The sequence below is a fragment of the Lemur catta genome, chromosome 19 (assembly GCF_020740605.2).
Source record: "Lemur catta isolate mLemCat1 chromosome 19, mLemCat1.pri, whole genome shotgun sequence".
Classification (NCBI taxonomy): Eukaryota; Metazoa; Chordata; class Mammalia; order Primates; family Lemuridae; genus Lemur; species Lemur catta.
The window spans coordinates 21,451,324-21,461,690 of record NC_059146.1 but is presented as its reverse complement, the minus strand read 5'-3'; positions in this window follow the sequence as shown (position 1 = coordinate 21,461,690).

Sequence of the window (10,367 nt, the reverse complement as noted above, 5' to 3'; positions counted from 1 at the left end):
TGAGCACGTGCGTATAGGTGTGGCTAGGTGGGGTCAGCTCTCTGCCTTCTCCCAGCCACACCTCCCCTGAGCCCCTCCTCATTCATCCCTGATACACACGCTCCATCAGGAAACACTGACACCAGCTCTAAGTCCAAAGGTGAACAAGCTCAAGGGACCTAATGTGCAGCATGGATGGTGATGGATGTGCTAATGAATTTGACTGTGCTAATCATTGCACAATGTACTGTATACATATGTCAAATCGTCATATTCTATACATTCAAAATATTCAATAATTGTTAATTAAATATTTTTTTTTAGAAAGAAAAAATAATACTGACACCTCCTTCGTAGCTCTCGTTTCCCCCACTCAGTTTTGAACAACTGTGAAGGCAGAGACTGGGTCCGAGTGACCTGTGCACCCAGGACCCAGCACAGGGCTGCCAGATATTCGGGCTTTAACACTATTTATTGATGCACAAAGTGAAGCAAGACCCAGAGAACAGGGCTCAACTCCCAGTTGTATACATATAGCCCAGCGTCAAGGTCAGCAGCTGAACTCTAGGAAGGTCTCTAGGGTCAGCTGAGCAGATAATTACAGCAGAGTCTCTGTGGTACTTGGGGATTCACAGGACACATCGGGGACCAGCTGGGAGACTGCAAGACTGTTCAGGACATCAGCTGGTGGCTGCAGCTGGGTCTCTGGAAACAGCCCGGTGACTGTAGGTGGGTCTGTTTGAAGTGTGCAGTTCAGTAGTATACATTTTATTCATGTTGGTGTGCAGTCATCACTACCATCCCTGTCCAAACTCATTCATCTTCCAACTGAAACTCTGTACCCGTTAAAGACCATCTCCTGATGCTTTCTCCTACCAGCCCATGGTAACAAACGTTCTCTCCTTTTATCTCCATGGGACTGACTATTCTAGGTACTTCAAATAACTAGAATCACATAATGTGTGTCCTTTTGTGACTGCCGTATTTCACTTAGCAAAATGTCTTCAAGTTTTATCCATGGGTGGCATGTGTTTATCACAATTTCACCCCATTTTAAGATTCCATACTACTTCATCGTGTGTCTATGCCACCATTGGTATATCCACTCATCCACCAGTGGACAGTTGGGCTGTTTATACTTTTTGGTTATTGTGAATAATGCTGCTGTGTACATAGGTGTATGAATAGCTGTTCAAGTCTCTGCTTTGATTTCTCTTGGATATATAAGCAGAAGTGAAATTGCTGGATCATATGGTAATTCTTTGTTTACTTTTTTGAGGGACCACCGTACATTTGGGTAATAATTTACAACATGCTCCTTTTTTGGTAGTCTAATAAGCAATATGAAGCCATGGTTGTTATCATTTTTATTCAATACTGAATCCCCAAATCCTTGCACATTAACTGGCACAATATATGCTTACAAATACTGGGGGAGAAGTGATTAGATAAATGATACAGTGTTCTGGAGGAAAGTTATACGTCACAGACCATTCCTAGAGTATTTCTGTTCCTTGTCCAGCAGGCAAAGCAGGACTGTGAGACTCGGGCCTCATTGACAATGAACACAAAGGGGCTGAAAGTCGGGAAGCCTGAAGCCACCAGGACAGAGATGCTCCTCAGCCAATGGCTTGGGTTGTGAATCAGGGTTATCCGATATGACAAAATAGCAGCTAGAGCATGAAAGGAGATAAACATGCTCACCAGGATGAGGATGGTGTGTGTGGCTCTGGTTTCATGGGAAGTTCTGGGGGAGAGGCTGCAGCTGCGGATGTGCTGGACTCTCTGCTTGTGCCTGTGCAGGACGAGGACCATGGAGCCGCTGGTCCAGACCATGAGGGCCAAACACGTACCATCCATGAACAAGAATATGACTGCAATTACTGAGAATAGCAACCTGCCTGGATTGAGTGAGGAACAGTACAGATATATTTTGTCCATACTCTTATTTTTGCTTTTCATTGGGCCAGTTATGTACCTTACAATATAGCTATGTACCACCAGGTGCAAGGCCCAGCAGAGGAAACAGCAGAAAACAATGCACTTTGGGGATCTAATATGAAAGTCCATCCACCTAGAGATTCTGGGGCAAAGCTTAACGGCCTGAAAGCCACTGAGGAGGCAGGTGGTGGTGAGGGAAACCCCTCTGGCCACTCTGTGTAAGTAGAAGACAAGTTTACATCCAGCCCCGTCCAGGAAACCTTCCAACCCAAAAGCTGCAACCCTTTGCTCTAAAAGGGATCCCTTTAGAGCAAAGAACCAAGTTGTTAGCTAAGACCAGCTGGCTGAGAATCAAGTCTCTGGGTTTCGGTATCTGTGTAGTAAGAAAAGAAAAGTTGTAAAAGCAAAGGAGTGAAGAATTTCCAAGGATTCCAGCACTAGTCTGAATGAGAAAGGTAAAGCCCCAATTTACGTTAACAGCAACCAATCCATCCATTGAGAGGAGATGTTGTAGTTTGATTTTATTTCAATGAGACAGGAATCTAGAGACTGAAAAAGACAACTAGGTTAATCACATTGCATCCAGAAAAGGCCTTTTCTCACACAACCGATTATTCCAAGTGAATACAAACATTAAGAACATGTCTTTTGTAAGTACAAGGCTATTTCTTGCAAAATTATCCTATGTCACACCACAATGTCTGGACCCCACCCAACCTCAATCAAAGAGAGCCTGAATGCATCCCTGTGTGTCCCACAGTGGAGCACTGGGCAGCTGTGGATGTGATGAGGGAGCTCTCTGACAGCCAACCCTGAAGGACGTACAGTTATGGGAGGGCGAGGAAAAAAAAAAACAACTAAGAACGTCATGGACAATTAGGTTTATTTAACTAAGAACGAGAGATAAATAGTATATTGGTATGCTCTTATGTGTGTGTGTGTGTACACCTATATTTTTATATTTTAAAATGAAAAAAATAAAACCTTTTAAAATGGGTACTTGTGAGAGATAGAGAAAGCAGTACAGTGGAAACAGGATGAATTGTGTCTTATTTGTTGTTTTGGTTTGGAAATATATACATATTTTCTCAAATATACATAAAACCAAAAATATTCAAATATTATTAATAAACCTAAAGACAAAACCTAGAAAAAATGAAAGTAACTTCATCTCGTATTAGGGCTTTACTAAGCAGAGGAATTGTTTCCACTGAATTTTAAGCAAATCTCTTTGACTCCATGTTTTATAAATAATATATTTTACCCTATATATATTATATCATACATTTACAAATATTTGAAATAATCAAATTATATAATATATTGTATATGATGATATGCAATTATCATAATTCAATAATTTTGACTATATATAGTAAAATATATGAGTTTATGATAGAAAATATTTGATATTAAAATATCATCAAAAATTTTTATTTTTTTCCTGAAGAAATAGCCAAATCCACATTAGGAAAGGAAGTATAGGGGATGAACTCAAAACCCCCTATTATACAATGAAGTACAGGAGTGGCCAAAAATCATCGCGTTCATGTGACCAGAACAGAAGGGCTATTAGGACATGTTCCCAATGGCAAAGCCTGAGGCATTTATAAGCATGAAGTAATATTTGTCATAGATTCAAACAAAGGAATATATCCAAGCCCTATATGTATAACACTGATGAAAATAAAATTTCAGTCGCCACATTGGACAGTGTACAAGCAATGAACATCAGTGGCTGCCAAAACCCTTGGGTTGCAGGTCAATGGTGAGTATATTGGTGGGTGGACCCCGCTGATGATACAGCCATCGGGGCAGTACTGCAAAGTGGAGAACGCAAGACACAAGCAAATGAGTCATCGTATGTCAGTTCTGAATTTTCAATGAATGTTTGTGTTACCATGCCCTCAAATCTACACTGTTTTTCAAAACCTTTTAATTTTTCTAAAACAATTTACAATTAAAATTCAAACCAGAAAGAGTGGCATCATTAAGATGGTGGAATCGATGGTTCTGGCCCTTGTACTATCACAGAAACATCAATTTTGACCACCACCTATGAATTGAAATATTTCTGTGAGAATCTAGGAGTCCAGTAAAGAGATTCTAGCACCACATTTAAGCAAAAGAAAACTGAGAATAAATTCTTCAAAAGGGTGAGAAGAACAGTTTCTCCCAATGTGGCACAGCTCAGTGCCAAGAGAGCCCTCACCACCTGCAATTTCTCCCACAAGGGGTACTAAGAGTGGAGGGAACTTCCAGCTTCTTCAGCCTCAGGGGAAATTGCCAAAGAGGCCTACTTCAGCATTGCCCCTCCAATATCATTGAGGGTATTGTCCTGGCTGAATAGTCTGGGGGAACCTATGATCAGGGAAAGACGTAAGAATTCACAGCAACCACCACACATATCTCAGGCTGCAGATCCTACTAAATAATTTGTAGAACCCACCAAGAGACCCACCCATAAACCTTTGGCATGGCCTTGTTTGCATCCCGCACAACTGGTTGACATGGTCCACTGCACTCTGTGTGCACTCCCAAGATGCTCACATGAATCTCTGCAGCCAGCAAGCCTAAGCCTCTGCAAAGGACACTCACCAACCCCCACAGAGATCACACGGATAATTAGCACCCAGCTCAACTCTGCAGGATTTGGAGATATCGTACAACTTTAAACAGCTCAAGACACTGCCCTGGGAAAAATAAACAAGAGACACTCAGCACCTGGCCTGACTTGGCAGGCTGAAAGAAGGCACACAAAACCTAAGACTTCCCCCACAAAAGGGAACAAGAGAAGTGGGACAGAGTATCCACAGAAAAGGCTGGACAGATCCCTGAAAATCTATACCTGGGCTGACTAGTGAAGGTATTTCTCTTCTGAAGCTTGTCACAAGAGGGGCCTGCCTCATCAAATGCAAAGACAGCAATATAAGAGTTTAAGGAACACAATGATATTAATAAAAGAAAACATAACACCTCCAAAGTAAAATAAAATAAAATAGAGCTCCAGTGGATGATGCCAAAGAAATGAGGATCTGTGAATTTCATTACAATGATTTCAAAATCATCATCTTTAAGAAGCCATTGACCTGCAAGAAAACACAGATGGACAACACAATGAAAGAAGAAAAACAATTTATAAACAGAATGAAAAATTAAATGAAAAACCATAAAGAAGAACCAAACAGAAATTCTAGAGACGAATAATACAATGACTGAACAACAACAAAAATCAATGGGAATTTGTTGGTGATTCCTAGGAATAAAAATAAAAAGAAAAAAAAATCAATGGAAAGCTTCAACACCAGACTTGATCAAGTAGAAGAAAGAATTGGTAAACCTGAAAAATGGTTATTTAAAAATACCTAGTCAATAGAGAAAAAGGAAAAACAGAATGAAAAGGAATGAAGGAAGCCTGCAGGGTCAAAAATACAAAATGGGGAAAGAGATAGTCTCTTCAATAAATAATGTTGTGGAAACTGAATATACACATACAAAAGAATGAAATTGGACCCTTATTGTGCAGCATGAACAAAAATCAACTCAAAGGGGATGAAAGACTTAAACACAAGAGCTGAAATCATAAAACTCCTAGAAGAAAACATAGGGAAAAACTCCTTGACATTGGATTTAATAACCCTTTTGGGGATATGACACCAGAAGAACAGGCAACAAAATGAAAAATAAGTAAGTAAGACTACATCAACCTAAAAAGATACACAGCAAAGGAAACAATCAAGAAAATGAAAATGCAACCTATGAAATGAGAGAGATTATCTGCAAACCATATATCTGATAAGAAGTCAGTATTCAATAAATAACTCATACAACTCAATAGCAAAGAAAATAAATTATTTAATAAATAAAATAGCCCAATGTTAAAATGGGTAAATGACCCAAATAGATATTTTTCCATACAAATGGCCAGCAGGTATATAAAAGGGTGATTAACAACACTAATCATTAGAGAAGTACATTAGAGAAGTATCACCTCACTCCTGTTAGGATGGCTAGTACTAGAAAAGCAAAAGATGGCAAGTGTTAAGAAGCAAGTGTGGAGGATAAGGAACCCCAGAACACTGTGGATTGACATGCAGATTGGTGCAGCCATTGTGGAAAACAGTATGGAGGTTCCTCAAGAAGTTAAAAATTGGCCGGGTGGGGTGGCTCACGCCTGTAATTCTAGCACTCTGGGAGGCGAAGGTGGGTGGATTGCTCAAGGTCAGGAGTTCGAGATGAGCCTGAGCAAGAGCGAGACCCCATCTCTACTAAAAATAGAAAGAAATTATCTGGCCAACTAAACATATATATAGAAAAAATTAGCTGGGCATGGTGGCGCATGCCTGTAGTCCCAGCTACTCAGGAGGCTGAGGCAGGATGATCGCTTAAGCCCAGGAGTTTGAGGTTGCTGTGAGCTAGGCTGACGCCACGGCACTCACTCTAGCCCGGGCAACAAAGCGAGACTCTGTCTCAAAAAAAAAAAAAAAGAAGAAGAAGTTAAAAATTGAACTAAATGACACAGTATTTCCACTTCTGGATAGTTATCCAAAACACTGAACTTGACATCTTAAAAAGATATCTGCACTTCTATATCCATTGCACCATTATTCACAACAGCCAAGATATAGAAACAACATAAATGTCCATCCATGGATGAATGGATAAAGAAAATGTGGTACATACAAATCATGAAATATTACTCACCTTTTGGAAATAAAGAAATTCTATCATTTGCAATAACATAATTGGACCCAGATGACGTTATGCTAAGTGAAATGAGCCAAATAGTGATAGGTAAATACCTATGATCTCACATAAACGTGAGAAATAGTCAAACTCGTAGAAGCTGAGAGTAGAATGGTGGTTACCAGGGTCTGGGGTTGGAGGAAATGAAGAAATATTGGGCAAGCTATACCAACTTTTAATTTTCCATGATGAATAAATTCTGGAGATCTAATGTATGCTGTGGTGACTGTTGGTAACAATACTATACTGTATACTTGAAATTTGCCAAGAGAGTATATCCTTAGTATTTCCACCACACACACACAAATTATAAATATATAAAATATATGGATATGTTAATTATCTTGACTATGGTGATAATTTCACTACAGATATATTGATATATAATTACCAAGTTGTACGACTTAAATATGTATGTTATAAAATATCAAAAGCAGATAAACAAAATGTGTCTATTGTTTAGTTGAGACTTATGAACTCCCACTCCCAAACTCAATAGTGGACAAACCTATGGTGTGTCAAGGAGGCTCTGCCTCTTTACTAAATGCATTTTTCCAGTGTTAAAGGCCACCCTTTTTATGGTGGTTATAATTAGCAGCACAGGAAAACTTTTCAGAAAGAAGACCACAACGCTAAAATTCACCATTTAAAAAATGCAATTTATCGCTAGTAAATACAATGAAGAAGAAAACAAGTATAAGCAAGAACGTATATCTTGGTAATCACAAAATCACTGTTTTAACCTTTGGGCATGATCCAGTTGCATAATTGCTAAATAGAATGAAGTAAACTTTATTAATATTTGTAAGTTTTGAAAATATGGAAATGCTAGGTAAAAAATACAGATTTTTCTTTCTAGACACAGCATTATAGTTGGAATTCTGATGAAAAGATTACTTCAGAAAATGTGTGTCATTGCACAAATCAACCACTCAATTAAAAAATTATGAAAGAAATACTACAAGAAAATGAAGGATATAAAATAAGACCTGAAGAAATACAGAGAAACCCCTATCCTGTATGGAGTTTCTAAATATTTTCAATAATTTGACTAACAAAATATGTGTACATAAACATGTATTTTTATAACAGAAAACCAAGTGTCAACATTCCCAAATGTCTTATACTGGTGAAAAAGAAGACAGAAATAAAACTGATTATAACAGAAGGAGTAGCTTTACCAAATATTTTTAAATTATAGATACAACTTGGTTATATAGTAAACCAAGGATATAGAACAAACAGTCTACAAAATAATGTGAAGTATTTGATAGGCGGATAGGTAAATGAATAGATGCAGTGGTAGAAGATTGGTTTGACCTACTAATTAAGAAAATAGAGAGCTAGAGGCTTAAAGGATGAAAAATATTAGAAACTAAGCATCTGAGTAAAAATGAGTTCAAAAAGGAGTTGAAAGAACATTTATTAAATATGTGTTATGAAAATATTTTGAAAGTTAAAAAACTAAAGCCAGTTTCCACTGGATGTCATTTAGACATTAAACATATTTATATACAGGCATATGAGGGCTATCTGGAAAGTATCCAGCCATGTAATATGAACAATGGAGACATCCATGGCTGAATACTTTCTGGACAGCCCTTGTATAAGCATACAAATTAATATCTAGTATGGTAAGCACATAGGATATGTATTTTTTTGAAATGAGTGGAGGTGAATACTTAGAAAAAAGAGCCATGGATAATGGGCTCAACACTGCGGGTATCTGCAGTGAGGTATCACAAGAACGGAGCAATAGCCTCCACACGTATTCGCCACCAAATTGGCACTAACTGATCAACACTACGGTGCTTACACGGTAGTAATATTCTCCAGGGATTAGTGGGTTGCGGGTGGTAAATGCACAACTAATGGACATGGTATGCATTGTAGAGGGGAAGGGCAAGCCTCTAAACCCCACTTGGGTGAGGCAAAGACATAAAAGGTAACCAAAACGTTTGTACCCTCATAATATCCTGAAATTAAAACAAAAAGAATTTATAGCACTTGTAAACAACAAAGGACTTTTATTCAAGAATGTATTTTAAATCCTGTAAATCAATGAAAGAAATAGCACATAGATACCATCTTGATGATAATAATTTACTTATACCTATGGTTTCTTTGAGTGTCACTATGATTCCCATTGTTAATTTTCCCTTTCGATTGGTTTTCTGATTCATTTAATTAAACTTCAACAATTCTCAAAGTAAGGCAAACTATACTTGCCAAGTAGAATTCTTATACATTTTCCTGAATTCTCATCTTCTAAACTTGTATTTCCGATGCTTTCAATTTCTATGGAAAAGATAAGGTTTGTACTTATTAACTGTGATGTGGGTTTGTTAAATACAATTATTTGCAAATGTATTTATGTGTGTATAAATGCACTCAATCATACTACTCATTGATTAAACACAGACAAACTTAAAAAAAAAAGAGCCGTACGATAATTTAAAAACATTACCACATTTGAAATAGTAAAACTTCGATAACATTATAGACAAAAATGTGAAACTCAGAATATTGGAAAATATATAACACACCAAGTAGAAAAATGAAAGTTGTCATTAAGCTTTTAAATGACCATTCTAAAGTTAAGTAAAAAAGGATATGTATTCTAAGCAGGAAAATTAAGTAAACAAGCATTTATCAGGAAAAAATATCCACAAATATATGTTTTTCTCAGAGATTATCATGAAAATCCAAAATAAATTTTAACAGACACACATTTTTATTTAAAATACATTTATTTGCTAAATGTTTAATTTAAAGTCATAGCTTCACTTTGCATAATGATTCTTCTTATTGCAGCTTTGTATTTTCAGGTCTAGACAAAAATAAATTAATTAATTATGGTTTCCCATAATGGAAATAATTAATGTGGGGGGAGTGTAGAATCCTTCTACATTTACGTGATGCTGTGAAGTAAAAGATATAGTTTTAAGTCACATTTAATACGACACAAAATTTTATAATCACCTAAAATTTAGATATTTTCCAAAGACTTTAAATAAGGATTCATCAAAATAAGAACTTTTAAATTTTGTTTTTACAATAATATTTTACTTTTTAAATAATTAACAAGTTATTAAATTATAATTGGATTTAACTGGTATTAAATTGTGGGAAATATTAGAATCCTGGTAAAGTACAGATTATGAGAAATAGATGGTTTAGAAAATCAAAACCATTTCTGGAAGAATATGCAGTAATCAATAACAGTTTGGACCCAGTGTTACAGACGACAGGGAGAAGAGTGGGAGAGTGAGAAAAGAACATATATTTCATGTAGTACATGCACACAAACCTGTTCAAAATTTTCTTGGAAAGAAATATTTTATGACAACAAATAGAAAAATAATAGCAAATTTAGAATCGAAATTGATCAACAAATTCAAATAATGAAAAGAGGGTGTGGCCTGTGAAATCATTAGAAAACAGACAAATTAATTTAAATTATACTAAACTAAAGCAATTGAGCAGGAGTGAGAACGACAAAATTATGGTAAATAATGACGGTGAGAAAATATTTGTGAATCCTAGATCACAAATGATGATGTGTCTCATGTGCCCTTTAAGAACTGAAATCATTCATGGAAAAATAGATCTCTCTCCCTTTTTATAACAAGTGATTTTTATGGAGGCACAATTAGGGACTAAATGAAGCACATCTTACTTTCTGGGCTCGTGACAGGAAA